The sequence below is a fragment of the Furipterus horrens genome, unplaced genomic scaffold (assembly GCF_987537825.1).
Source record: "Furipterus horrens unplaced genomic scaffold, mFurHor1.1.pri manual_scaffold_7, whole genome shotgun sequence".
NCBI lineage: Eukaryota > Metazoa > Chordata > Mammalia > Chiroptera > Furipteridae > Furipterus > Furipterus horrens.
In genome coordinates this window covers 11,891,735-11,918,539 of record NW_028327177.1, presented here as the reverse complement: position 1 = coordinate 11,918,539, position 26,805 = coordinate 11,891,735, and the positions used below count along the sequence as shown (strand labels likewise).

At 40.2% G+C, this 26,805-nt stretch overlaps 1 pseudogene; it reads left to right on the top strand.

The window, feature by feature from the left end:
• Positions 1-5,590: 5,590 nt before the first annotated feature.
• LOC150004041 (small nucleolar RNA SNORA51) lies at positions 5,591-5,733 on the top strand (annotated as a pseudogene).
• Positions 5,734-26,805: the final 21,072 nt, after the last annotated feature.

Genomic DNA, 26,805 nt, shown 5'->3' with positions numbered 1-26,805 from the left:
TTGCATTGTGTGCATACAGTGGATTAGGCAACATGCTCTGAGTTAGAGATACAAGGAAGAGCAAAGCCAAGTCTAATCCAAGGTTCACGACATTTAGTGTGTACTGAGAGAGTTAGACGTCAATTACATAGGCACACAAACTTTGTAGGAGTCGTACTATGGCGTGGTCTACAAAGGACAGTGCCGTGAGAGGCTACAGTAATAGTTTCTGATATTAGAGAAACAGCAATATCCCAAACAGACATCCTTGTTTCACTCATGAAACTTATACAGAATGATGTAGAGATGGTATATTAGAGACCAGATTTTAGTGATATAAGCACTACACTTCGATTTATGAGACCTGGTCATATTAACTATTGGTATATCCTGGGGTAAAAGACTTTCCCTTTCTGCTATATCGGGATGCTAATATATGCTTTAACTTGGGAAGAATGTAAGATATTAATATCATTAAGACTGCACACCTTCTTGCCATACTTCTCTACTAGTTTCTGTTAAGTGCCCAATTTTGTACCTCACTAAACTAAGCTTAGAGGAGATAGCAACCTCCCAGGTGGGAGAACAATGAATTCTGCAGACAAAAGGCCATAGTTCTATTTCTGAACCTGCTTCTGATGAGTGTTACCTTTGCATAAGTCAGTGCCCTCTTAAAACCTTGGTTTTCTCTTCTTCAATGGAGGAACTTGGCTGGGTTAGTTCTGGGGGCTCATTCTCAATAGAAGGTCTGCTTCTTATCACTGCCGCTCTTCTCCAACACACAAGCACCTCCTCCCACCCCCATCCCCCTCTTATTTTCTATCAGCTTCTGATTACATTTCCATCACAGGCCAAGGAGGAGAGAATGAAAAGTAGGAAGAAGATGCTTTAGGCACAAAAAGTGATGTCACCTATACCCCATGCTGAGCTATTGCCTCTTTTCCAGTTGCACAGATACCCTGTAACTTCTGACCAATGCTCTTTTGGGCTGGAAGTGAAGGTCATTGTGCTAATAGCCTTTTCAGCAATAGTTACATATATCATGTTTTGTCTCTGAGCTACAGTCATGAACAAAGCTCGTAGTGACCCTCTACAATCTCAGCTTCAGGGGAAATTTGTTCCAGGAAAGAAAGGGCTATTAACTACAAAATGCAAGGGTAAGCAGAGTGCTTTGCAAATAACTGCTAATAAACAGACAGAGCCAGGTGTGAAGCATGATTTATATTCTCCCGTGGTACAAAGCCACATGTATTATGATGCCTTGGCTGCTGATGGTCATCTTGGAAATGTGCCATTCTCCTCCAGGACATAGTTACAGTCTAGCACTCCAGGTGGGGAGCAGCAATTCCTTGGGTTTTATCCACCTAAACAAAGAAATTTGGGCCAAAATTAATAAAGGCACAAGAGCATGAGTAGAAAGGAGATATGTAATGAATGGTGAAAGAAAACTTTTGATGATTGAAAGTCATCTGACCTGAGAAAATTTCTTCCTTTTAGTTGCAACGAAAAACAAAGCTCCCAGTCCCAACGATCCTTTCTCCAGGGTTTCTGTTAGTCTGCTTGAGTCTAGACAAGATTGGTCTCATGCTACATCATAGAGTTTCATAAACTAGAAGACATTATTTCATCTTCCACCTAGCCTGGCCTAAATGGGGAAAAAAATGAACAGATAGAGGAAAAAATCAGGAGATAAATGATAAGAGAGAAGGGTTGAGACAGATGAGGGGAAAAAAATGATAGAAATGTGCCCTGATAGAATGACCCATGCATGGTTGAGAAGTCAACCATGACTTAGTCCAACTTCTAGTTATATGTAACCCTCAAAATTCACTTCTTATTTCTAAACGCCAGGTTTCTTGTCTATAAAATGGGTTTCAGAATATGGAAGTATTTACAATCACTTGAATTGTGAAAGTTAAAGGGTCTTTCTGAAAGACTGAAATTGTCCTAACCTGAAGGACTCTAAGGAAAAATGATGATTAAATACAATGGGGTATCTTGGATTGTACCCTGGAACAGAAAAAGGAGACATTATTGAAAAAATGGCTGAAATCTGAATAGCCTTTAGTTAGTGAAGGATACAGTGCCATTATTAATTTCTTAGATTTGGTAAATGGACTATGGGAAAAGAATATATTGACAGTAGGGGAACCTGGGTAATGGGTGTGTAGAAACTCTCTGTCTTATCTTTGAAACTCTTAGGTAAGTCTAAAATTATTTTAAAATTAAAAGTTCAAAAATAACCCTTTTGGTGGAAATCCCCTGCCCTCTGTTTACAACTTGATTCAGTCCTATCTGCATTGCAGAGCTCAGGCCGTGTTATTTCTATGGCAGTGTCTCGTCCAACTTCTTCAAGAAATTCCTGCCTTCTTCCACAGTCCCCTTAACTGTTATATATCACAAAGCCTGGAGGTCTTCATTTTTTATGAATTCCTGATTCTGAACTCATTAGAGATCCATTTGGATAAAATACAGGTTATTTTAAAGTACAAATTTCTTTGACTGAGTGAAAAGCTATCAATCTGCTCGTGTCTGAGTTTGATTTGCTTTGGTGGGATTAGAATCTCTCCAATACCTCGTTAAGAAAAATCAAGGTTTTGTTGGTATGAGAGAGAAATGGAGGAGGGGGAGGCAGCTGATATCAGGAAGACGCGTGATCACCTGAAGGCTGGAGACAGAGGCACCTAAAGGGAGAAAGAAAAATGAAAGAATGCTGTAAGGCAGCACATGCAAACATGTCTAACAGGTTATCTTCCATATGCCCTTGAGAATTAAGTCTGGCTTTGGAGCAGCTGGGTTTTCCCCAGAAAGTTACCATGAGTCAAGCAATTGATGTTGAAAGTGATTGCAAGAAATCCTTATAGTGAGGTGGGGAAACAGACAGGAAAGAGAGTCAATGAAGTGTGCATTATCGCTGTAAGGAGCAGGAACTCTATCCCACTGAGCCTCAGAGTTTGCCCCACCCAGATGGTACTGGAGCCAAAGTATATTGCTCCCCATTATCCACCATCAGCTGTCTGCTTTGTGTTTGAAGGGGGTTGTCCGGGACTCTGGTTTACCTTGGTACTGCCCCTGAAATTTCTCAAGCATGGTGACGGTTGGCTTGCTCACAGATGGAGGAGTAGGGATGGGCACCAACAGCTTCTGCTTCAATCTGCTTGCTTCAAACTTCAATTATTCGGGTTACTACATGGGAGAGCTTTGACACTGTTACACTGTTCTTTTGTCCTTGAGTTGTTGAGAAAATGGAGAGATCGATTGTGTAACAGCATTTAACTCACGCTCTCTGACATGACAGCTACTCAATAACAATTTTCTCTCTACCCAGACTATCCCCAAACCATACCCACTACGTCTGTGGCATAGACCCAGAGTTCCAGCCCCCAAAATTATACTGGGGTGCAGAAACCAAGTACACCTATGATTGTGTAGTTCCAGGCTGATATAGGGGATATTTCTCTTCATTCAAGGGGAAGAAGTGAGGGCACAGAAAGAAGCAGAGTAACAAATAGAACCAGCATCATGGCAGTTGAATGACTCTTTCATTGGATTTTTAAGGCCCATGTAAGGAAACAAGAAGGTCTGTTTCCATGAGTACCTCTCATGGGGTCTCCCAGGGATTACTCTCACATAAGCCCCCATTAGCTCCTCAACATATGTGTTACATATTCCAGCCTGTGGGCTCAAGGCACCAAGATATTTTTAACGAAGTGCATTTATGGTGTTTTGCCAAAAGCTACTCATAGAAAAACTAATATATTTTCCATTTCTTGGGTCCTTAGGGAAAGATAATATTATAAACCATTATCCAGAGATTCTTCTTAAGACTTTCCCAGCTTGACAGCTCTTTCAGTTTCGTATTCTCTCCCTTGAAGGCTGAGTTTCAGTTAGTTACATACCAGTGTTTTGTGAAGTCCCTGCTTTCATCCAAAAATTCAGCAAGTTTAAACATGAACCACACATTTTAAACATGAACTTTCATGCTGCTAAACTTTAAGTAACTGGTACCAGGACTTCTGGTCAAGATGGAGGTGTAGGTAGACACACTTTGCCTCATTGCACAACCGTAGAAAGAATTACAACCAGATCTCAAAAACAAATAACAACCAGAACCATCATAAAATCAAGCTATGTGGAAGTCCAACAACCAAGGATTTTTAAAAAGCCACATTCGTCCAGATGGATAGGCGGGGTGGAGTTGTAGAAACGGGATGGAAAGCCTGTGTGAATCAGATTAGTGGCAGAACAGACAGTTCCACATTCGCATGCAGTGGATAAAAATCAGAAGGGATGCCCTGGGAGTAAAGGATACCAGCCCCAGGCCAGAACACACAGCCCAGGGTTCCAGCATCAGGAAGATAAAACCGCATCACCTCTGGCTGTAGAAACCAGTGAGGGTGGGGACAGCAGAAGAAACTGTCAGATTTTCACTGCTTAAAGGCCCTCATGGTCTTAGACTGTATGCAAACCCCAGAGCAGTGACCGAAAGGGCACCAATTACTTACGGGATGTGGGTGAAGTGACTGGAAACGTGGTGAGAGCCGGGCAAATTGCCAGAAGCCAGGTAGTGGTATTGTCCCCTCTCTAAGCCCCCCACCACACACGGCGCCACAAAGCAGTGAAGCAGGTGGCCTTGCTCTGGCAATTATCTAAGGCTCTGCCCCATACAATTTACAAGTGCTTTTGCTACATAGGCCATGCTACTAAGACAAGGAGTCAAAGCAGCTTAAAAAAAAAAAGACACAGGGAGGCTACCAAATTGAGGAGACAAAGAAATATGGCCCAAATAAAAGAATAGAACTAAACCCGAGAAAAATAACTAAACGTAATGGAGATAGCCAACCTATCAGATGCGGAGTTCAAAATGCTGATGTTAAGGGTGCTCAGAGAACTCATAGAGTATGACAAAAAAAAAATAAAGGAAGAAATGAAGGCTACACAAAGTGAAATAAAAAGTATATACAGGGAACCAGCAATGAAGGGGAGGAAGCCAGGATTCAAATCAATGATTTGGAACAAAAGGAAGAAATAAAAATATTCAACCAGAAAAGAAAGGGAAAATAAAACAAGAAAGAAAGAAAAACAAAATAGAAGAGGCTTAGGAACCTCTGGGACAACTTTAAACGTACCAATATCCAAATCACATGGGTTCTAGAAGGAGAAGAAGAAGAGCAAGAAATTGAAAACTTATTTGAAAAAATAAGGAAAGATAACTTTCTTAACTTGGCAAAGGTAATAGATATACAAGTCCAGGAAGCACAGAGAGTCCCAAACAAGTTGGACCCAAAGAGGAGCACACCAAGTCACATCATAATTAAAATGCCAAAGGTTAAAGATAAAGAAAGAATCTTAAAAGCAGTAAGAGAAAAGAAGAGTTACTTACAAAGGAGCTCCCATAAGACTATCAGCTGATTTCTCAAAAGAAACTTTGCAAGACAGAAGGGACTGGCAAGAAGTATTCAAAGTGATGAAAAGTAAAGACCTATAACCTAGATTACTCTATCCAGCAAAGCTATTATTTAGAATGGAAAGGCAGATAAAGTGCTTCCCAGATGAAGTAAAACTAAAGGAGCTCATCATCACCAAGACATTATTGCATGAAATGTTAAAGGGACTTATTTAAGAAAAAGAAGAAGATCAAAACTATGAACATTAAAATGATGGCATACAGAAGGAGTAGACAGAGTAAACCCACCCCATATACACCTCAGCCCAGGTCCTTTGCCTGGTCTATATTGGGGGGAGGGGACATGGAAGTGAGAAAAAAGTAATAACAACAAACTCACAACTATCAACAACTGAATCTAAAAAAACAAAAACATAACAAACTAAGCAAGCAACCAGAAAAGGAACAAAATGATAGGTATGGAGATCTTTTGGAGGGTTATCAGTGGGGAGGAGGAAGGGGGAGAATGGGGGAAATGGTGCAGGGATTAAGAAGCATAATTGGTTGGTACAAAATAGACAAGGGGGAAGTTAAGAATAATATAGGAAAGGGTGAAGCCAAAGAGCTTACATGCACGACCCATGGACATGAACTAGGGGGATTGCTGAAGGGAAGTGGAGTACTGGGCAGAGGTGGGCAGAGGGAGAAAAATGGGGACAACTGTAACAGCATAATAAATAAAATATACTTAAAAATAAATAAATAACTGGTACCTAACAATGGAGGATTCCCAAATAACTGAACTTTGGTGAGCAGTTCTTTTGAGAGCAAAAAGACAATGTCAATACATCCATCTAATGGAAATTTTTAGCAGCATCTTTCAGGGAATGGTTTGGTGGTCACTTACATCTGGATTCATCTTTCAGCCATCCCATGTTTATATCTCTATTTGGATGAGCCAAAGAAAACTACAAGGCTGTAATCATCCAAAAAGTTCTGTTTATGCTAACAAGACTATACTTATTAATAAAGACAAGTCAGCCAATCCTTTCTCTTTCCTTAACTTAGAAAATTATGGTTAAATGCATGGGACTAAAGAGGGCTTATTCTCCATAAAAGAGGAGCAAGTTATAAGGGAAAATTTTAAGAATTAATTATACTTAGTCACAAAATGTGAGTCATTTTTCTTTGAGTGCTTCCTTTCCATTCTTTTACCCACCCTCGTTTTCAGATTCTCATTCCCACCTAATCTGGATATTTCAATAGTCGCTTGAGTAACCTTCCTGCCTCTATTAATCCAGACTACTGACCAGATTGCTTCAACTCATTCTATGGTGCCCTTCCTCGGGAATCTGAGCAGCTCGCTCCTTCTCAGAGGGAACGGGGACAACGGAATGCCAACCCCAGTCTGAATACCCACTACTTTCCTGCATAAAATCTGCATTTTCCAGGCTCATCCCTTTATAGTTTCCCAAACACATCTCACAACTTCCTGTTTCTTCTTTGCTCTTATTCAAATATCCAGCAGCTGTCAAAGGCTGACAAAAATCACATGTCCGGTGATTTCAGGAGTGTAAACATGTCAGAATTTATCAGATTGTACACTTTAACTTTGGGTAAATTATTGTATGTCCCTTATACCTCAATCATGTAATTTTTTAAATTAAGCATAGCCGCCTTACTTACTTGGTATAAATATCCCGTGGAACCACGCAAGAAGGAAACACGGCTTTTGGCAACGACTTCGTAACTGTGCGTCTTTACTGGGCTGCCTCATAGGTGAAGTTTGTTAGGGGTGCAGAAAGATCTTAATTTCCCTTTTGAAAATGTAAGTGAGACGCCACACATTAGACAGTAAAAATTCAGAAAATCCTGTGAAAGATTAGAATTCCAAAAACTTTTTTTATTTATTACGGAGCTTTATAAAATGTGGCCCTCCAATGACATCATTAAGCGACTCACAGAGAAAGTCAAATACTATTCTCATCGTTATGATGGCCTGAGGCTTATTTTCAATAATGGAACTGTACATCAGAGGAGAACTTCCTCAGTCCTACACATGTGGGCTCCAAATTCCTGAAGAAAATCTCCCTGGGGAAGAGGAAAGAACAGTGAGTACGATCTAGAGGGTGGATTTTGGCTAAATCTAAAGGGGGACTTTTGACAGTAAAAAATGTCACTAGGTGTTGTGAACTGCTTCAGCAGGCAGTGAATTTCCTGTCACTGGAGCTATGCTACATTCAGCAAGATAACGTAGCAGTGGGGTGATGTAGAGTGGGTTCAGAAGGGAGATTGGAACAGAAGATCTCATTCTGTGGAAATGTCCATCCTAAACCACACCTTAGGCAAATAATGTTGCAAAGTTTCAATGGCTGAATTACAGTAACCTGTGTCTAGTCTAATGCAGAATTCTTACAAGTTCTGCATAGTCAAAAAAGGTCCCAGGAGATATGTTATCCTCTGACAGCCTGCTCCTAGTTTCTAGGACATTTTCTCCTCATTATTTATGGTGTAGAGTGGATAACTGTGACACAGGAGAGACACTGTGCAAACTGCTCCTCCTTGGCATTTAGAAAAACACATTTGACATCTTTCTCCGGTTGCAAAAGGGAAACTCCAGAGGGAGATGGCTGAGCCAAAGGAGACAAGCCCTGTCCAGTATGCTTTCATGTATCTGTCTTTGGCTTGTTTTATGCCAGAGTAAAGAAAAAAGATTCTGTGAGTGCCCTACTGACAAGTAACATTTGCTAAATGCAAACTTTACTGGGAAAAAGGAAATTGCAATCCCTGATAATCTGATACCTCTCGCCCTCTTCTCCCTCTCCTATTCCCAAGCTACATTCCGTCTTAGGGGAGATTCTTATCATCTGTGATAATAACTTCCACATGGGACAGTTATGGCCAAATATGTTTCCTCTTCTCCTTCTCCTATATATTTACCTACCCATCTGCCTACCCACCCTGGATCTGACTTACTAGATTCCCTGAAAAAGGCATAACCCAGAAATAGTGGCATGACCTAGAAGTACAGACTTTTACATGGAAGGAAAAAGGGGGAGTATGAAAGGATGGGGCTGTGAAGGAGAAGACCACCCATAGACAGAGACACACTAATCTTATTTGCGAATAGTCATATAGATACCTAAATTCTTGCTCATGCAGAAGTAAATCCAGAGGAAGAGAAATGCCATTGAGCAAGGTCCCTGGTTCTGTCCTTTTCTATCACAGACAGTGACCTTGAGTAATTTCTTGCACCTGTCTGAGTCTCAGTTAGTTCACCTGTAAAATGTATCTTTGATCTGTATGGTTTCCTGAGTAATGCAAATGTAAGCATTTATGAAAAAGAAGAAAGAGTAGACAGTAGGGAGGGGGCATTCAGCAACTCAGCAGCCATGACATATTCTGTTTGTTTAACGAAGTGGTGGAGGGGTTGGCATGTCATTGGCACAAAACTGCTCAATTATAAAAATTGATCGATGTCTCCTTTTCCATCTATGAGGAAATGGCAAGACCTGGTGATGGTGGGAAAGGGCTTGTGAAGAAACTACATCAGCTATTGATGATGGTAAGGTAAGAGGTTTTCTTTGTAAGACTAACAATCCCAGCTTCCATGGCTGCATGTAAATTATTTCTGTACTGTCTCTGCCGAAGTTATGGTAACTGCTTTGGGGGGTAAAACTGATCAGCCTCTCCTTGCCTTCTTTTTATTAACGATGAGGGGTTTAAATGTGAAAAAATTTTACTCTATTTCTTTGGGAATATGTTCTTAGACCACTAGGACAGGTCTATGTCATAAAGACAGATGGACAGACACACACACACACACCCACATCCCTAGATCAGATTGACAGCCCAATTTAACCCTTAAATGTCACTGCCTTCCATTATATCTCTGTTTGTTATCGGACTCACCCTGAGTCAGGAGAAAGTTAAAGCTGAGTCTTCTTTCCCCAGCAGCATTGGTCCTATTTGACTATTTAGCCAAACAAGAGTGCTTTTTATCTGCAAGAATTGCACCCCAAATCCCACAGAAATCATCTGCTTATCTTTGGTAAGTCATTGCAGGAATGCTAAACCTATGAGATCTTCAAGTCCAAGAAATAACATTTCTTTTCTTTCTTTTTTTTTTTTTTTTTTTTTTTAGATCAGCCTCCAAGGATGAGGAGGATGTCAGGCAGGAGGGAAAAGGGAAGGAGGAATAGGAAAGGAGGAATAGGAAAGGAAGTTGCTCACAAAAAGTTATTAAATCACCAAGGGGGCAACAGTAAAAAAAAATAAGAAAAGAAAAAGAAGGAAGCATAAGGTCACATAACAAACACTGTCACTGTAGGATGAACAACACAGCAGTGCACTTGAGCGATGTATACTCAATAGCATCTGGCCTGGCTGTGGTTGGTTCTTTGGTGATTTCAGCTCCCTCCCTCCCCCACACATTCTCTCATATACTACACGTTCCCACCCCAGCGAGATACCCCCATGTCCCTTCCCACCCCCTTCTCCCCAAGGTGTCCTCCCCTCTTTTGTGAGGTGGAGCCTTCTGCCTGGAATCCTCTTTACTTCTTGAGTCCCCGGAAGGCTTATACCCCTCCTTGAAAACCTTTCCTCTCTGATAAAGCCTTCACTGACTAAAGTCTCAGCCAATCACTGTTTTCTCAGACTCTCCATAGCAACTTAGGCATGGCTCTCCATGCCGGCATTTCAACAGTGTATTATCATCATATGTGTACGTGTTGCCACTCCCCAAACCTCTGCACTCTCACTGTCTGTTTCCTGGGAATCCTCATTCCCTCCAATCATATCAATGACCACTCATAAACTCACACTGACTCATACACACGGAACCCTGGCCAAGGCTTCCCTCATGATTCCCTGGCCGCCCTGCACAGCGGTGTGCTTTCTGAACATTTCCACATGGATACTATCGCTGTCAGGCTTCCCTGGCCAACATGATCCTGCTCATGTTTTTATTAGTTTACTTTCTGTCTCCCCAAGCCCCTGTTCTTATGGAACAGATGTTTATTGCTTAAATGAGTCTCTGTCCTATAGTAGGTAGTTAATACATATTTTTAAAGTACTTATCCCAAAATGAACTCATTGGTTTTCTTGAAAGTGTGTATCATCTTCTGAATTCCCTACATCAATTAATGATACAACCATTTACCCATTCACCTAAAACAGGAGTCATTTTAAATAATTCTCAAGGTTTCTGCTAATACTCAGTTGGAGGGTGAGTGCGTCTTAGCATTCTCTTACCTCTCTCCCCAATGACTGTCTCACCCAGGCACTCGTCATCCTATGAAATACGCCAACTGCCTCCTTGCCTGAAGTGTTCGCTCTCTGCAGGTCACCCACTACACTGCCTCAGAGTGATGCTCTGGAACACCAAATATGAGTGTATGATTCCATTACCCAGAATTTTTAAACAGTCCCCCTTAGCTTATAGGTAAAGCCTTAAGATGCCTGGGGTGGGAGCCTGGGTGAAAAAAGAGGAGGGGATTAAGCAAAGGAAAAAAACACATAGACACAGACAACAGTATGGTGCTTGCCACAGGAAAAGGGGGTGGGGGAAGTAGAAGTAGGTAAAAGGGGATAAATGATGATGGAAGGAGATTTGACTCAAAGTGGTGATGATACTACCTATTTTATATGGTTGTTATGTTAAACAAGGTAATACCTGTAAAATGTGTGGATGTGCTGATGCTCAGAAAATTTTAATAGAGGCAAGAATGGGTGCTGGTGGAGCTGTTTCTTCATGGTGCCTCTGGCTATATGGAGACTCTTTAACCCATCATCTAAGTAATCCAGACAAATTTACGATTTACTGTTTACGACTATATTCTATCTCAGCTGTTGCTGTGAGGAGGGGAGAAGGGTTCTGAGTAATCAAGAATCGCTGTCTTTAGACAAAGTTCAGCAAAGAGACCTGGCTCTCTCCTTTCCTTGACTGATTTAATAACGCAGGGTGGTTCTATCACCTAATTTGAACCTGAGCCATTAGCTTCCTGGAAAGTAAGTATCCACATGTTAGATGAAAGTTTTCTCATCCTGGGGCTTTCTGCTGAGACCTTATGGTTAACTGTGAGCAGGTTTTGCACAATTAGCCAGATGTTTGCACAGCTCAAAGATGGTGACAGTCTTCTGATCCTTGTCACTGGAATTAGGCAGTTTGATCTCCATCTGAAATTACAAAAGAAGGACTTAGCAAAACTTGAAGAAGTTTAAATAAAAGAGAGGGAGAGAGAATTTTTACCTTTTTAAAAATTGATTAAATGTGATCCTTCCCTGTCCTTACTGAAATTTCCCACATGTAAAATTCCAAAGAATAGACAATCAGACACCAAAATCTGAGAAAGAACCAAAGAACATAAATCTCCATGTGTCAACAAGGAAATGACTAACACCATTCCTGCTAGGCCCTTCAATATTACAAAGCCCAATAAGGTAATCCCAAGTAAGCACTTCCACATACATGTGCATGTACACACACCGACATGTGCAAATAAGTATGTAAGTATAAGAGTATAAGACTATGTTAGTACCTTCTATATCTTCTATCTCTAATTTCACTTTGTCTGAAGTAACAGAGTTATTGACATTTTCTGTCCAGTTTCTTCAGTTCACCCAAATATCAATGTTTCCTGGCTCCTTGATAGGTAGACGTCCACCTTTATGGTTTTGCTGGCAAATTTCTTGGCCTTTGGGAGTAAACTATAAAAGTGTGAATGTCTGAATTATTCTGATGTTGACTTATGTACAGAAATGACCTATCACCATAATACCAGCAGTGGTAAGGAATGAAAACAAGCCTTACGTTACAAGTGTAGAGACCTGGGTCTCAGTTCTGCCCTTGACACTGTGTGATGTTGCCAAGTCCTCTCCTCTGACTAGGCCTCCGTTTGCTCATCTGTAAAATCGAGCTCGCCATGACTATTCCGTAAGTCATATCTCAGAAGTCTGGCTCCTTCTCCTTTACCTCATTCCACTTCATACTTGTCAAACTTAACATTTCCCAACATTTATTCAAAATATTTTGTATCAGCAGACAGCTTTGAGACGAACTTGCTTCTGTCAAGTGTAAATAAGGTAGATATAGGATTATAGCAATGAGAAAATGAGCCAAAACACAGTTTAAGACACTCTTTTTCAGTATTACCTGATCAACAGTGATTTCTGAAAATATATTTTTGAACAGATGTCAGTAGCTAGTACAGTATAATGAAATAATATCCCAACCCGAAGAATTTAATGTCCAAATCAGATTGTGATAAATGCATATTCATATAAACCCATATTTTAAAAACACATTTTCAGAAGCTCTTATCCTAAGTCAGGGTAGAACTCCACGCGCCCCCCCCCCCCCAGCCCTACCCACTCTTGCGTGAGGTGAGGACACTTTGTGTACTCCAGAGCCACCCCACCGGAGAAACACGAGGAGGAAAATGAATGGCAACATAACAGCAGATTTAGGATTTCATAGTCCACTCAAATGGCAGTTATACCTTGGCTCTCTCTCTCTCCAGTTCCTCCTAGTGTGGGAAATGGGAGACAATTGTCAAAGGCAAAGAGTATGACTTATTCTTGATTATGAAAGCCAACTCCTTTTTTTTCTCTTCCTTTCTTATTAATGCCACATGGCAGATGTATCAGTTCTTTTCTTACGGGAAAGAAGACTGAGGATATGGATAATCATGAAAATATGCTCTGCATATAGAAGTTCTTGTTAAATAAATGAATTTTTAAACATTCATTTTGTTAAATTGAAAACGCATTAATAATGATTGGATATAATCAATTGTTAAATGCTTATATGGCACTAAATTTTTTAAAATTAATATTGAGCTTTTAAAAAATTGAATTTAAATGATCAATTTTTATATGAATAGAAGAAACCACGATGAACACAGGGAGGTGGAGAAGAGACAACATGGTAGGCCAAAACTTCCTTTTATAAAAAGTTTATTAACATGTATTAAGCTCCTACTGTGAACCTGGGACTGTTTGAAGTGTTTATATGTATCTCATTTAATCTTCAATTTAGCTTTATAAAGTAAATCTGATTATCTGATTATTCCTATTTCAACTAAGTACAGGTCACACAAGAGGTAAGGGGTCTGAGTGTAAAGAGCACTGGGGAGGAGCTTATTGACTGGGAACAGAATAAACCAGGTTTTGAGGGGCAACAGAACATAGGACTCTCTCTGCACGTGGAGAAAGACTAGACTTTTCTCTTTAATGGCAGTAAAACTCTAATTAAATAGTGTGTTTCTCACTCTGCCAGGTTTCTCAGCCTTGGCGTCTTGTCATATCGACATCTTGAACCAGGTAGTTCTTTGCTCTGGGCGTTAAGCATTATGTTCCATGTGTTATGTACTGAATACTAGGCATAACATAAGCATTGTAAAACATTTGCAGCACACTTAGGGTCCAGTACCAACACCCCACCCAGGCTGTGACAGCCAAAAATGTCCCTAGACATTTCCAAACGTCTCCCTGGAGGCAAAAATGACCTCTTTTGAAAACCATTGCTTGACTCTAATCACAATATTCACTTTGCTTTGGAATCTCTGCCTCCAAGCCTATTGTACCTGGCATAGAAAATACTGAACTATGTAAGTACATGAAATCATATTTATCTTATGTACATTTCATAGACATGCCCAATTTTCAGAATATTTAAATGGACAGCTTACTGTGAGATATGCAGGAAAAGTATTTTAAATCCCATTTGCAAATGAGAACATTGAAATTCCAATAACTGAAAGGAGGCATCAGGTTTGGTGGGAAGAACTGAAAACGCAGAACTGGATTTGAATTTTACAGCTGCAAGCTCATTAGCAGGCACTGGGGAAATGTCATATTTACAGCCTCAGTCTTCCTCATCTATCAAATGAGAATAATAATGTTGGCTTTGCGCCTCCCCAAGCTCTTAGATGTATCAAGTCAGAAAATACATGTACAAGTACAAGCTGTTACCAGCTTTTATTCCTGTTGGTTTATTTGCCTGTGGTCATCCCGAAAAGGAAAGGTTGAGTTGAGATTAAAATATCACACCTAATATTCTCTTCCCTTAGATTAAGTATGATGAATACATGGGCCCTATTCCTCTGACTGTGAAGACATTGCCAATTAATCACAGATCTGTTTCCTGGTGTGACTCAGAACTTCCCAGCAGCACACTCCAGATAATTATAAATTTAAGGTCATATTTTGAACCTGAATCCAAATCTACTGGTTTTATGCTGCCACTTGGTTCTGAATCCTTTGGGGATCATCTACTTTATATAGTAGTCCCCCCTTAGCTATGGGAACACAATCCAAGACCCCTCAGCGGATGCCTGAAACTGTGGATAATACCAAACTCTATATAAACTGTTACTTTCCTATACATATATACCTATAATGAAGTTTAATTTATAAATTAGGCACAGTAAGAGATTAACAATAATAACTAATAATGGAATACAATTATAACAATATACTGTAATAAAAGTTATATGAATGTGACCTGTCTTTCAAAATACCTTATTGTACTATACATGCAATGTGGGTTCACTGGACAAAGGGATAATACATGTCCCAGATCAGGTAGAATGGAATGGTGCGAGATTCCATCATGCTACTCAGAAAGGCATGCAATTTAAAAATTTATAAACAACCTATTTCTGGAATTTTCCGTTTACTATTTTTGGACCACAGTTGACTGCAGATAATTAAAACCACAGAAAGTGAAATCATTAACAAGGGTGGACTACTATACCTTTGTTTTTATATAAATATATTAATATATCGGTATTTCCTTCATCCAAGTGTAATCGACCATTCCAACATTTATCTCAGGCTTTCCAAATGGATAGCCTGTGATGACTCAGACATCTCAAGCACCATCTGAGAGGCGGGCATTAGCACAATAGTTCTGAGACATCAGAGGGCCTGTGACACCCCTAAAAAGTCTGTTGAAACCAGATGCTGGCCTTCACTTTGGACTCAGCAGGCCTTCAAGGGAGCTTGAGAATTTGCTTCTCTGACATGTTTCCAAATGATGCTCATACCACTGGTCCAGGGACCACATTTTGAAAACCGCTGTGCTAGTGAAAAGACAAAAAGACAACAGCCTTAGAGCAAGAAGACCTTGGTTTAAGAAATCCTTCTGGTTTTTATAATTTTTGTAATCTTGGGGGAAATGGTGCTTCCTAAAGTGATTCATGAAGATGGATCTGCTTACCTCATAGAGTTGTTTTGAAAATTAAATTATATAGAGGATATGGGAGATTTTCACGAATGGCAAATGCTCTAGATGAATAAATGCTTATCAGTGCTTTGGTTGTTATTTGAGGAAGGTGTTCTTTGAGCCTGGAATGCCCACTGGCTATTTGTGGACCCACCTCCTCCTGGGCAGCTGAACAATGTAGGTCTCTGCTCCCCACCAGCCACTGGCCAGCTGCGGCAAGTACTGAATGAAGCATGTCAGTTCTCTGCAACGTTCCCATACCTTTATCAGGCTTAACCAGAGTCTACATTGAAGGAACTGCTTTCAGAATGCTCTGGATGTTTGGCTCAAGGCATTATTCCTCTTTGCTGGTCTACGGTGAACATGAGTGCAACCACCAACCATTCGCAGTTACTTTTGTAAGAGATTTGCTTGTGATTCATGACAGTAACTTGCCAGGGGAAGGAGAAGAAAATCATCTGGAAAACACCCTCAATACAACTGAAACAAATATTCTGGGAAAGAGAAAGTAAGTAAGGGAAAATAACGGTGACACAAAGTCAAGTTCCCCTTAGGATTCTCACCAGTGTTGCTTAAGTTTTTTCACTGAAAGTAGAAAGAACCCAGATCTTGAAGTTCTAATTCCCAGCTCTGACCTTATTAACTGTATGTCATTGGAGATGTTACATCCCAACTGTGATAGTAAAAACTCCATAAAAGTAGAAGACATCTTTGTCTTTTTCAGAGTAGTATCCTCAGTAACAAACAGAGATCAGCTATTCAATAAATATTTTTTTAATAAAATTCTCCTAGCTTCAGTTGCCTCATTGTTAATCAAGACTAAGAAGGCATAGAGCTCCTAGGGCTACGGTAAATAATCTAAGAGCCAATGAATAATGCCCATAACACAGTAGACACTCAACAGAAGGAGGCTGTGCTTAGTGGAAATGAATATACCAGTAAAAATATTTTTGTTCCTAACTTAATGGCTTATTGATTTAACTTACATGCATTCACTTATTTTAGGTCTTTTGGGACCCATGTTTTTATTTTCTTTTAATAGTCTTAGAAGGAAAAGAACCTAAGAACTATATATCACTGTTTTGACTTTAAGCTCATGGTATAACTAACTGTCCCTAATGTGATGAACAGAAACCAGTTTATTCCCTTGTCAACTGTACTTTTCAGTTTGATATAATCCTGTTAATTTTCTGTCAATTGCATCGTTTTCAGAACCTCATCTTTTCTCCAAGAGTTAAGGTCCGGTGTGGGAAGAATAAAATGAAGATCATCCCAGGGCTGTGAAAGAAAATAAAATCAGCAAACCCCTGAGAAATGAAATCTGATAACCAAGAGTAAGTACATGCTTGCTAAGTATAGAAATACAGCTCGTTATCCATCACGTTCTCTGCAGGGTCTGGAGAATCAGGAGTCAGTAAAGGGCTTGTAAATGGCTATAAAAGATATTCTAATCACAGGGTTCCCCTTCCTTCCTTCCTTCCTTCCTTTCTTCCTTTCTTTCTCTTTCTTTCTTTCTTTCTTTCTTTCTTTCTTTCTTTCTTTCTTTCTTTCTTTCTTTCTTTCTTTCTTTCTTTCTTTCTTTCTTTCATTCTTTCTTTCTTTCTCCTCCTCCTCCTTCTTCTGCATCTAGAAGACCATGGGGTGTTGGCAAATTCTTTCTCATACTACACCCATCTCTTTCTTTATTCATTCATTCAGTCTTCTGGTTTAGTTGCTGTGAATAACTCCTGAGAGTTAATCTGAACTTCAGGCTCCTGAGCAATGCAGAAGGTCAATCACCGGGAAAGTCTACTTCTGCTAGTTCTGAGAGTCCTGGGGTAGTTTCTTGGATATACTTGAGAACAAACTCAACCAGATAGGATGTCATACTTGAAATGTTTTCTCTTTTACTCTGGTCCTTTTCTAATGAGTCTGTTACCTTTGCCTGAAGATATAGTCATCATCATCTTCCCCTGAAGTCCCCAAGTTAGCAAAGTGTGCGTGGTTCTCGCTTTCAGTCACTGATTCTTCTCCTACATGGATACCAAGGCATGGCCTGGTGACTTTCAAAGTTCTCTGTAAAGAGCACTTTCTAAATTGTTCCTCCTAGTGCTCTTCTCTCCAAAACCATTGACATGACTCTATATGAACTAGATGGGACAACCAGAAGGACAGACACACAGAAACCCAATCTTTCTAAAACCTGGTTTCCTTGATTCCCTTTTCTTGAGATGAGTCTCCTCGAGGAGACCCCATGATGGACAAATCTGAAGCTCACCCTTCTGCATTCCAAGTTATACTTGCCATTCCAGACTTTTGGTCCAAGTTTTTACCTTCTCGATGTCTGTGGACCCATCTTTTACTTGTCAGCCATATCAGTACTTCAATTTTCCCTTAATTCAGGCTCGATTCTCTTTAATGTCTAACTTTCCAGCCTGGATGATCCTTTCATAAGCTCACAGTCGTAATCCCTCCAAGTAGAATGGATTTTGGTTAGATCTCAAAACAACTAATTCCTGACTTCGAATAAGCTAAACTTTATGAAGGTCTATATATCAAACATTGTGCTAATAGTAATAGGAAACATTTGTAGTGTGTTTACTAAGGCCATGCCTCCACATGCTTTGCATTAATTAACTCCGTTTTCCTTGCAAAAAAAACCATGAGGTCAGCACTATTATTATTCCCATTTTGCAGCGAGGAAACTACGATGCAAGAAGGTCAAGTAACTTTCCATGTGGTTAGCAAGTGGCATTGCCATGATGGAAATCTAGGTCATCTCCCTCCAGAGGCCACACCCTTCACTATAACCCCCATACTGCCTCTTAAAAGGTGGAGCATTCTATAAGGGTTATCTCAAGGAATCATTCTAGCAACAGTAGTGATAATGACTGTTGTTATTTACATTTTAACTGGGAAAAACAAATGATTAGAAAAGTAACATCCCGTGATTTGTTTAGTGTCGAAGAGGGACTGTAATTCTAGCACAGCTGGCAGCAAAGCCCATGCCCTTCCTGCCTGTTCTGTTCTCTGCGCATCCATAACTACTTTCCTCCTTCAGCTTTTCAGTGACGTCTCACACCAGTGTTGCTCCAATGTAAGTGATGTGTGATATGATGAGACAGATCAGTAGGAAATATTTTGAAACCCTGCCATGGATTTAAATTATTCTTGTTCTGTTAAATGAAGATATACAAATACACAACTAGATACATATTTTCTATACTTGCCGTACTTTTCTAATTGCAAAACCAAAATTAATTTACAAATTACCTAAGGACAAAGCCAAATATCAATCAAATTCCAATTACCGTAAATAACACCAAGTGTCATTTCAACAGCAAGGTTTTGATGGACAATGTGGCCATGGTGATGAGTGTTGTGAAACAGTTGTTTTGAGCCTGGCGTTGCAGCCCACCATGTATCCTGTGACAATGCAACCTCCCACCCACTGTCTTCCTTCCAAGTACTGGAAACTTTTGTCTAAACAACGTCATTTGGCTTTCACATGCATAATAAGTCCATCTCTGTTCCTACACAATTAGCCCACAGTAATGAAAGTAGTTTAATTTGGTGCTGATTTGTCCATTCCACAGGGCACACATGGCTGGTCCCTTAACAAACTCCTGTGGAGGGCGAAGACAAATTTGCTCCATTAGCGAGCTTCATTTGAAGGTCACCTAAAATGGAAAGGTCTCTCTGCAGCTCTGAGTCTTAAACAGCTGGAACCACTTAAGTGCCTTCAAAAGAAACTTAAAATGTTGTCTCAAAGTCGACTTATAGGAAATACCCAGTACACTCTAATGCACTCACAAACACACACACATGTACAAACGCACACACAACCTTTATGTTATTTTAATGCCAAATTCAATTCAATTTTAATGTGTTTTAAAACATCATTTCTGGAAGAAGGGAAACAAGTTTTTAAAAACTAGAAGCAAATCTATTAGTAAGGAGCTGAAATACCTATTAGTTCCATTACCAGGAAAACAGCAGCAAGTAGAGATTAACGTGTAATATCAGATTTTGTTTCAAAATTGAGTGGCCTGTCCTGGCTTCTTAGTGAAGAGAGAAAGAGACTCAGAAGGGAATCGGGTGGAGAACAGTCATGGGAAGACTTTTTTTTCTTTTTACTTCATGGAAGAGAAAAGAACTGCTCAGGAGAAAAGGAGCTAAAATCCTAGAGAATGAAATTCTGTAACCACAGGAGAGACTGAAGCTCCATATTTTTAAAAAGCTGTGGGACAACTTCATTTCTGGGGCCAGAGAGCTTTGTATACAGTTTGGGAGGATTAAAAACACTGTATTAAAAACAGTTAAACTTTCATTTCGCCTAAGGTACAGGAAATTGAAGAAAAGAGTTCAAATTCAAAACTGATAAACATTCTCTTTTCAAAACTGAACATACGGTTTAACAAGCCTTCAATCATTTGTATATATTAAATAGTCATGGAGATTTTAGCAATAGTAACAAACTAATTTCTTTTTTCATTTTCTATGCTCATCTCTTTACATAGATTATTATATTTGGTCCTCTTGATTTCAACAGCCACATGACGTGGGCACAATTAAAATCCTCACTTTTGTAGGAAGTTTAGCCAGGAAGAGGTTAATGAACTTGCTGAAGGTCACACATCTATCAGATGACAGAGCCAGCATCAGAGCCTGGGTTTCTCTGATCCCTAAACTGGAGTTCTTAATCTCTAGCACCAACCATCCTTCACAAAAGCACTCCCCAGGTAATCACATCCTAATAATATAATACACCCTAGCAATTAGCTGCCAGCCCTGCTTCTATTACTGATGAGAAACCTGAGACCCAGAGTTGTTAAAGGAATTTCTCATGGCTATACAACTAAAGGAGAAAACAGATTTCAAATTCCCAGTTTAATGTACTTTCTACCGCATGTATTACTTTTTGGAAATATAAAAACTATTAATACTCTGCATTTTAGGTCAGATTGAATTCCCACAATTCTATGTATCCAGTATCCAGTATTACAATATTAATTTCATATATATGATAGCAGAGACTCAGAGATGTTCATCAAATTTTTGGTAATCTCAAAAATTAAGGATTTTGATTTTGTAAAGAAACAAAAATCCAAGTCGAATCTAAAATGGAATCGTCCCTGCTCCTTCTTTGTTACCTCCCATGCCACAGGCTGCAATGCTGGCCATCAAGCTAATCTAGCCCCTTGACAGGTTTTGTTCATTTTCAGATGCTTTCTGGAAGGTTTCCAGTTGACCCTAAGACAGGTTCCCTCTCATTGTCATTACCCGACTGCCTCTGAAGGCATTTGAGTTGGTGAGTTCGGACTAGCAGAGCTGTCAGAAACTAAAGTGACCAGCTATCTCAGCTTGCCTAGGAAGTTCTCAGGGTACAGGATTTTGATGCTAAAACTAGGAAAGGCTTGGGAAAACCAAGCTAAGCTATGAACCCTCTTAGGTATCCTTAATGTACTGACTGCCTGGGGGGAGAGACTCTAAAGCCTAGCTCCATAAACATATTTCCAGCATCATTCATTCATTCATTTCAATATACGTTTATTTTTTACTTTATGCCAGACAACTGCTAAGCACAAGTGACTGGAGTAGGAGAGCCGACTTATACTTGTGTAACCTATAATATTAAGCCATGGAACGTTTGGTTGTGTTAGGCAGCAATAGTTGATAGATGCAATAGGTAATAACTTAGGGCAGCCAAATAGTGAGAAGGGCAAGATGACGTGCCCAATGGTAGACTCAAGGGAACCGGAAGTCCAGGAGCATCAGATGCAAATACTGTCCTGTGCTTTCCTGGTGTGCAAGTTAAATGGGTGTAGTGGGGGTGGGGGGGTGTTTCTGGTGGTAATGGAGAAGACCTAGGAAAGTCTGCTTCCTTTCTTTCAGCAGATAGGTTGTGTCTAAAAATAATAATAAAATTTAATATTTATTGACTATTTGTAATTTGACACCCATTGCGATTAGCAGTACACAGAGATGCAATGACAGGCAAGGTTCACTTGGACTCATTTACAGGAAAAAACAATAACAAAATATACAATTACATTTATAATGCGGCATAAAAATAGACTGTGATAAAGACAGTGGAAGTTGCTACTGGGTGAGTCAGAAAAGGTACCAAATAAGAGCAAGGGGACAAGAAACAGCTGTAATCAAAAATAAAGCTAGTTGGCCAGACAGAGGGGAAGGGGTAGGGAAAGAAACAGAAAATATAATAGACATTGGTTATTGAACTCTAGCTCTATGCCAGCCACTGCGTGCTTTCCTTATATTATCTCACTGAAGCCTTTACGTCCACAGTATGAGGTCAGGATTGTTTCAGTTTTGCAGATGATGAAATAGGCTGAGACTGCTTATGTGACTTGTCCAAGGCCATATGCTTGATTGTCCAAAGAGAGGTAGTTAGAGCCCAAACCTTCTACTTTCAGCCAATGCACTATAATGTACCTTCTCTCTCACCCTCTTTTGTTTTTTTTTGAGACCACACTGGGGATACCGAGGTGGCAGGTCAGTGAGAAGAAAAAGATGAGTCCTTTCCCCAAGCTCATCATCGCTTCCATATCTTCCTGCAGATGGGGATTTCTTTCTGAATTGAATGGAAATAACCTTCAACAGCTGTGTCACACTGTGCTCAGAATAAGAGGCAAGCCAGTTGGTAGGGGGCCAGATTATTTGGTCACAACATCCTGCAGCAAGAGAAGATCTGTGCAGATGTTTTGCTGCAACACTGGCCTCTAAGCTCCCTACATAAAGCCCTTCCAGCTAGAGCCATCATTCACTCTAAGGGCTCACAAGCCAGAGACTAGCGTCTCTACCCCAAGAAGGGAGGCAGGGAAAGCGAGCTTGAGAGTCCATTACTCAAAAGTGCAGGGCCAAGGCATGAAAGAAAACAGCAAATTTCAAAAATGCAAAGCCCACCCAACTACAGTTGGGGGAAACAGCTCGGGAGTACATGAGCTTTGCTGCTAAGCTGCTCGGCACAGCTGGACCTAATCAGGTTCCGCTCGGGAAGCCTCTGCTTACTGCAGGCTGCCTGGCACACAGCTCAGGGGGAAATCCAGAGAGACACGAATCCGATCGTGCATGCCACCAGAAGCAGCCCCGGACACTCTCGGTGCTAAGGGACACGGAAATGCTCTAACCTACAAAGAAATGGGGGTCCTCCATGCGTTTCCCAATAATACATATTTGTCCAAAAAGGAAAGTAAGAAAAAGCCCCACTGGTCGGACAGAAAGCAGGTCTGTCCTCTGCACAGTGTAGGCACTGTTCTGACTTCATTTTTATGAAAGAGACACCCATGACAGACTGTTTTAAATAACTGACTATTTGCTTCCCAGTCGGGATGCATAATCTGCTCCATGAAATGGGCACTTAATCACCCTCTTTTTGAATCAGAACAATTGAGTGAGTTGCTAGTCAAACATTTCTGTCTCTCACCCCGACCAAACATCCCTGGAGTGAAAGTTCTCACTGTTTTCCTGACACTGAAGGCTCTTTTCTGCCTTGCTGTCTTTGCATAAGCTGGCCACTTGGTCTGGAAAACTGCTTTCTCTCTGTTGAATGCTTAAAAATCCTCCCTCATAACAAGGATGATGGTGGAGGTGATGATGATGATGATGATGATGAATGGTATATAACATTTGTAACGGTGTCCTCAGTGCCTGTCACTGCACCGAAACTTTGTGTGGATTATTGCCTTTATTTCTCAAAAATATAGTGCTCTTACTATCCTGTCTTATAAGCAACAAAACTCAGGCACAGAAGGGAATGTTGCCCAGGAAATATGGCAAATAAGTGCAAAAACTCTGCACTACACATTAACTAAAAAGGCTAAGGTGAAAACTACAAAGCACACCAAATATAAGGAAACTTCCACACGTTGCTGGTAGGGTTGTAAATTGGTAGAACCACACTGGAAAACTGTTTAATAGCATTTAACTGGGGTTGAAAATAAGCATACAAAATTCCACTCCACGATATGTAATTTAGACACCTCCCCTCAAAAGCAAATATATATTTATCTACTAAAAATGAACATAAGCATAGCCCAAATTCCAGGGGATATAGACTCAAATGAAATGCAGGTATATGTTCACTAAAAGATTTACACAATGTTAATTGCACGATTTGTAATAGTCCCAAATTTGAACTATTCAAATGTCATCAATGGGTAAAATTCAGTGTAATGATATAATGGGATAATAGAATACAGCATGGATATGAACTACTTACTCACAAAGTAAGGCAGGAAAAAAAAAGAAGCCTGTTGGAGAAAGTTACATATATTATGATTTCACTTACATAAAGTTCAAAAGTAAGCAAAATGAGTCTATGGTGTCATTTCATTCAGATAAAATGAATCTACTACCTTTGTCCACAAGAATAGTGGTTTGTCTTGCAGGAGGGTAATAATCATAATGGGAGCTTCCATGGTTCTAATAATTTTCTCTTGATCTTGGGGCTGGTTACACAAGTGTGTTCATTTAATGAAAACGCATATATAGGTGTCTTTTTTTTTTTTTTTTTTTTACTTTTCTGTACATATGTATGAAATACAACATATTTCAGTACAAATTTAAAACAAACAAAAAACAAGTCTGAGCAAATTCAAAGCTTGTGTTCTTAACCCCTCGATATATATCCATACTTTAAAAATAATTCAGAGTACAATAATCATGGCATACACACACAATACATATACCAACATCATATTATATGACATAATAATATATTATTTTATAACATTATAATACACAGTATAATATGTATTTTTTATATATACACATAATAGCATAATATGTCGTCGTCGGCAGCCGTCCGTCTCGAGAGACGATGGTGTAGCCTCTTCAGAGTCTATCTGCACCGCCAAGAATGGCTGTGCAGTCCGACTCGGGAGTGACATGGTATCTGTCTCCTCCCGTGTTGAATCGACATCTTGCGATGACGCTGAAGCTACAGAGCCTGGGCAGGGTAATATGGAGGGTCTGCTGTTGCCCATGCAGCAGACCCCCCCTCTCTTCGCAGCTGAAGGGTCCAAGGGAAAGACGGAGTCGATACAGCTTGGGTTCAGGTGCGCCGCAGGAGTTGCCGGTGTTGACTACAACGTCAAACCGCCTTAGGGACTCCGGCTCCGGATTTTCTGTCGGGGTTTACTCCCTTAGCCTTTCCCCTGAAGAGGTATGCCGCAAGGCAGCGGAGGTTTTTTGGAGTCAGAGTTTTCCTTCTCTGATGTACCCTGACTGGAAGATCGAACCAGCGACACTTAGCTCGCAGGCCGACGCTCAATCCACTGAGCTAAACCAGCCAGGGCAATCATAGATATGTACGGATAAAAAAAATAGTATAAAGGGTTCAGTACTATCCGCGGTTCCAGGCATCCGCTGGGGGTTTCAGAACATGACACCTGTGGATGAGGAGGGACAACTGTAGTCTGGGAATTCTGAGGCAGGAAGGGAGCTTAGAAGGAAGAGCATCCTCTTGTGCTGGACCCTCATTCCAGCATCTCAGTCAGCATAATATGTATTATATATATATATCCACTATATATATATATATATGTCCTGGCTGGTTTGGCTCAGTGGATTGAGCGTCGGCCTGCGAGCTAAGTGTCGCTGGTTCGATCTTCAGTCAGGGCACATCAGAGAAGGAAAACTCTGACTCCAAAAAACCTCCGCTGCCTTGCGGCATACCTCTTCAGGGGCAAGGCTAAGGGAGTAAACCCCGACAGAAAATCCGGAGCCGGAGTCCCTAAGGCGGTTTGACATTGTAGTCAACACCGGCAACTCCTGCGGCGCACCTGAAGCCAAGCTGTATTGACTCCGTCTTTCCCTTGGACCCTTCAGCTGCGAAGAGAGGGGGGTTCTGCTGCATGGGCAACAGCAGACCCTCCATATCACCCTACCCAGGCTCTGTAGCTTCAGCTTCACTGGAGAGGACACTCCAACATCATCACAAGATGTCGATTCAACACGGGAGGAGACAGATACCGTGTCACTCCCGAGTCGGACTGCACAGCCATTCTCGGCGGTGCAGATAGACTCTTAAGAAGCTACACCATCGTCTCTCGAGACGGACGGCTGCCGACGACGACGATATATATATATATATAGAGAGAGAGAGAGAGAGAGAGAGAGAGCGCAATATATAGCACACATGTGTGTGCCAGGATGTAAAATCAAGATGGGTTTTCCATTCTGTTCCATTGATCTCTGTGTCCATCCCTCTGTCATTATCACACTGTCTTGGTTCCTGTAGCCTTAACATCAGGTAGAAGAATCCTCTTGCTGTATACTTCTTTCAGAATTTTTTAGCTATTTTTGGCCCTGTACCTTTACATGTTAATTTTAGAATAACCTGTCTCTGTCTACTAATAACCTTGCCGAGATTTTAATAAGAACTGGCAGTAAACCTGCGGATTAATTTTGGAAGAATTGACATCTTTATTATAATAATACCAATCAATAAACATGATATGCCTCTTCATTTGTTTAACCTTTTGAAAATATTTCTTTCATCATCATTTTGTAATTTTTAGGTGTTGTAAATGTTTCACTTGATTTGTACCTGAGTATTTTCATTTCTTTAGAGAGATCGTAAATGATAGTGTGTTTCTGATATATGGTCTCCATGTTTGCTGTTGACACGCAGAAATGAATAAGTTCTTGTGTACTGATCCTGAATCCTACAATTTTGCTGAACTCAATTATTAGTTCTAGGAACTTTTGTGTTGTTGTTTCCTGTTGGTTTTGGTAGATATTTGGATTTTCTACATACATAATTATATCATCTGCAGAGAGGACAGTTTTGTTTCTTGCTTTCCAATCTGTATGCCTTTTATTTTTATTGCTTTATTGCAGTGGCTAGATTTCCCATTGCTGTGTTAAGAGTGGTGGGAGTGGACATTCTGTTCCCCAACAAATTTACTGTTTTAAAAATCTCAAAAATCAAATCAACAAGTAGACATTTTGTGCCCTCAATGCACTTCATTATCTTTTGTGGTCCCCTTCCCTCATGAAATTCTAGCTTTGTAGGAAGGATGCCCTCAGGAAGAACAATATTATATAATGCAAAATTAACTGCAGTGTTGAATCAAGGTGATATAGACTGAAATGAGTCAGATTTTCGGCTAAATTTCAGAGCCACTAGTATTTATGGTGTGCCTAATATGTGTCAGGTTGGTTTTTTGTGTGTGTTTTTTAATGAATCTGGATATAGGGTGAACAT